This window comes from Peromyscus californicus, unplaced genomic scaffold (assembly GCF_007827085.1).
Source record: "Peromyscus californicus insignis strain IS unplaced genomic scaffold, ASM782708v3 Scaffold_12__1_contigs__length_115047231, whole genome shotgun sequence".
Classification (NCBI taxonomy): Eukaryota; Metazoa; Chordata; class Mammalia; order Rodentia; family Cricetidae; genus Peromyscus; species Peromyscus californicus.
This window is the reverse complement of record NW_026294413.1, coordinates 60,095,531-60,099,463: the sequence shown is the minus strand read 5'-3', so window position 1 is coordinate 60,099,463 and position 3,933 is coordinate 60,095,531.

Here is a 3,933-nt window from a genome sequence, read left to right as displayed (position 1 = left end):
GGAAGACATAGGAAACGGACCGGAAGTTGGTCCGTTGTTAGATCCGGTGGAGCACAGCCAGAAACAATGATTTTATGTTCCTACAAGGGAAAAACTCTTTCACCGTCTGCCCACACAGTCCTTGTCCTCAAAATATTCCTTATCGGAGAAGGCGGGACGAGAAGACATAGCTGACCTGCCGTCCTCCGTTTGAGTGATGTCCCTCAAGGGTTCTTCTGGGCGTTTGCTATAACTGGTGGCTATTCTCATGGATTGGTCCACGAAGAGATGTCAAGTGTAGGATCGAAGCAGTGATTGTGACCTAGAAGCCTCGGGGTGTCTGGAAGGAACGCGGACCTAAGCCTCAGACTCTGAGAGCGTCATGATGTTAAACGAGAAAAGCGTATAAATACCTAGAAGGAGAATGCACAGAGGAACTGATTAACCCTCGTCCTGTGACAAAACTCCAGTGACTTCAGAGACTGTAGCAAAGCCTGGACCTCTCTGTGAAATCCAAGACTTTGGTGCATTAGTCACCAACTCGCAGCGTCCTGGCTAAGTACAGTCTAGCTGAACTGCTCACAAACACTCCAGTGACAGAGGGTTTTTTTGGTGGGGGGAGGGGAGGGGTTCGAGACAGGGTTTCTCTGCGTAGCTTTGCGCCTTTTCCTGGAACTCACTTGGTAGCCCAGGCTGGCCTCGAACTCACAGAGATCCGCCTGGCTTTGCCTCCCGAGTGCTGGGATTAAAGGCGTGCGCCATCACCACCCGGCCTAATGGCAGAGTTTTGCTCATGTAATTTCCCTTTCTTGCTTCCTGTCTCTCTTCTTTAAACTGACATTTTATATCAGAATAAAAATTGCCTTTGCGTCCTGGCCTGCTTTTACTTTATTAGCCTTGGAAGTTCTCACCATGCAGTATCTAAGAACAGTGAGTTAGCTGACTTCAGAGTATACAGAGTGAACCTAAGCAGATGGCACAGTGCTTCTTCCTGCCTTTGGTCTTGTCTTTCCTGAAACCTTCCCTTGGTAAATCACCCCTGACATTCCAGTTTATCTGGAAAAAACAAAAACAAAAACAAACAAACAAAAAACCACCCAGGAATGTAGGCTAAGGGAGGATGAGGGAAAGTACCGTAAAGCCATTTTGCAAACTGGATTTTCCATTTTCCTTCCTTATGTGCGTCATTATAATAACTACCAATTGTGGGATGGACATTTTACTTCCAATCTAGAAAATAATGGAAAGTTTTACAAGAGAAAAGCATGAAAGTTGAGCCTTGAAGGGTAAGGTTCCCTGAATGGAAGATGTCCAAGAAAGAACTTAGTGTCCAATTTAGTTTATATTAAAAGATAGAAATTTTCCAGGGACTCTATGATCCTTCTGGCTTTATTGAAAATTAATTATGAAAAACGTTATATCAAGTTTTAAAAAATGTTTCATGTTCTATAAAGCCATTAACTGCTTCCCCCCCAAGAGAAAAAGTTCAGTATCTTCTGAGTTGTTATAATGAAATACCAGAAACTATTAGAAAATAACATCGACTGTGATTTGAAGCTCAAAGAATAGAAAGTTCATGAGCTCTGAGAAAAACCAAAATTCAGTAGTTAGGCATAAAGCATGGGTAGAGTGAAGAGAATTTCCCTACATAAACAGTAGGTGGCAGTAGAATTCAAAGGCAATGGGATATGCTTCTATTCTATTAAAATAGTACAATAATATAATCAAATATTACTGTCCAAACAGCCAAGAAGTAAAGGTCTTGGAGGATTCTGATAAGCCCAGAAGATAATGAAATTTATAATGTATACAAAGGATTTATTCAAGGACTATTAAGATAGTTCAATGGGGCCGGGCGGTGGTGGCGCACGCCTTTAATCCCAGCACTCGGGAGGCAGAGCCAGGCGGATCTCTGTGAGTTCGAGGCCAGCCTGGACTACCAAGTGAGTTCCAGGAAAGGCGCAAAGCTACACAGAGAAACCCTGTCTCGAAAAACCAAAAAAAAAAAAAAAAGATAGTTCAATGGGTGTCTTTGTCAGTGTTTTATTGCTGTGACTTATCACAGCAATAATCACAGGAAACACTTAAAAAGGAAAGCATTTAATTGGGGCTTGCTTGCAGTTTCAGTGGTTTAGTCCATTATCAACATGGTAGGAAGCATAATGGCACTCAGGCAGACATGGTGCTGAAGAAGGAACTGAGAATTCTACATCTGGTTCTGCAGGCAGCAGGAAGAGAGAGCCGAAACCCAAAGCCCATACCCAGTGACACACTTCTTCCAACAAGGCCACACCTTCTAATACTTTCAAATAGTGCCACTCCATAAACATTCAAATATAGGAACCTATGAGGGCCATTCTTATTCAAACCATCACTATGTGTAAAGAGCAAGTGTGAAGACCTGAGTTCAAGTATCCAGAACACACACAAAAGCAGAAACTTGGGTCTAAAATCCCAGTGCTGGGGTCAGGGGGGCAGAGACAAGAGGATCCTGGGGGTTCACAGGCCAGCCAGTGTAGCAGAAACAGCAGACGCTGGACCAGTGAGAGACACTGTCTCAAAAAAAAAAAAAAAGTAGAGGGAAATCAAGAAATGCACCTGATGTTGACCTCCAAACACAGGCATACACACCTGCATATATACACATATAGAAAACACACACACACACACACCACAAAAAATAAAATATTAAGGGGCACTGCAGAGATGCCTCAGAGATTAAGAGTAATCAATGCTCTTCCAGAGGACCCAGGTTCAGTTCCCAGCACCCACATGGTAGCTCACAACCATCCTTAACTCCAGTTCAAGGGGATCCAGTGCCCTCTTTTGGCCTCCGAAGGCATCAGGCAAGCATAAAGTGCGATACATATATTTGAGTAAAACACTCATGCACATAAAGTAAATATTTTTAAATAAAAATTTTAAAACATTCCCTCATTTCAGGTGCTATTATTATCTCTATTCTTGAGATTAAAATAGTATGGGTGTGTAATCAACAAAATGTTATCCTAGGAACCACAAACAAGAAAATACATGATATTTGTCTTTCTGAGTCTGACTTATTTCTCTCAACACAATCAAAAGTCCATCCACTTTCCTGAAAACACTAATTTCTTCCATACATCTGAATAAAACTGCATTGTGTGTGTCACATTTTTCTTTATCCATTCATCTGTGGACATACAGATGTGGCTGATCCATAACTCAGCTATTGTGGACAGTGATACAGTAAACATTGATATGCAGTTACCTCTTATAACATGTCTGTGTTATGTTGGTTCAAAGTCCTTTGGGTATATAGCCAGGATTGGTATAACTGGGTCATGTGGCAGTTCTATAGTTGGGTTTTTGAATTAATTCTATTTTAGATGGGTGTATTGTGTACCCTGACACATGTATGGAGGTTAGAAGACAACCCATATGACTTCTAGGAAGCGGTTTCCTCCCTCCACATGGAGGGTTCTGGGGATTGAACTCAAGTCAGCAGGCTTTGTCAGCAAGCATCCTTACCTACTGAACCATCTTGATGACCTATTGTTAGTCTTTTAGGAGCCCCCATACTGTTTTTCATTGTGCTTGGACTAATTTACATCTCCACCAGCAATTTAAGAGCAATTCTCCATCCTCAAAAACGTTTGGTGTGTGTTTGTGTGTGTGTGTGTGTGTGTGTGTGTGTGTGTGTGTGTGTGTGTGTGTTCATGAATGTGTATGTTTGTGCACTTGCATGTGGAGGTCAAAGGTCAACATTGGGTGGTTTCCTCAATCAATCTCCACCTTACTTTTTTTTGAGACAAGGTGTCTGGCTCACTTGGAGATCATTGACTCAGATAGATTGGCTGGCCAACAAACCCCAAGATTCTCCTGTTCCCACCTCCCTAGCACTGGGACTACAGGTATGTGCTGCTGAACCCAGGGTATCTATCTATCTATCTATCTATCTATCTATCTATCTAT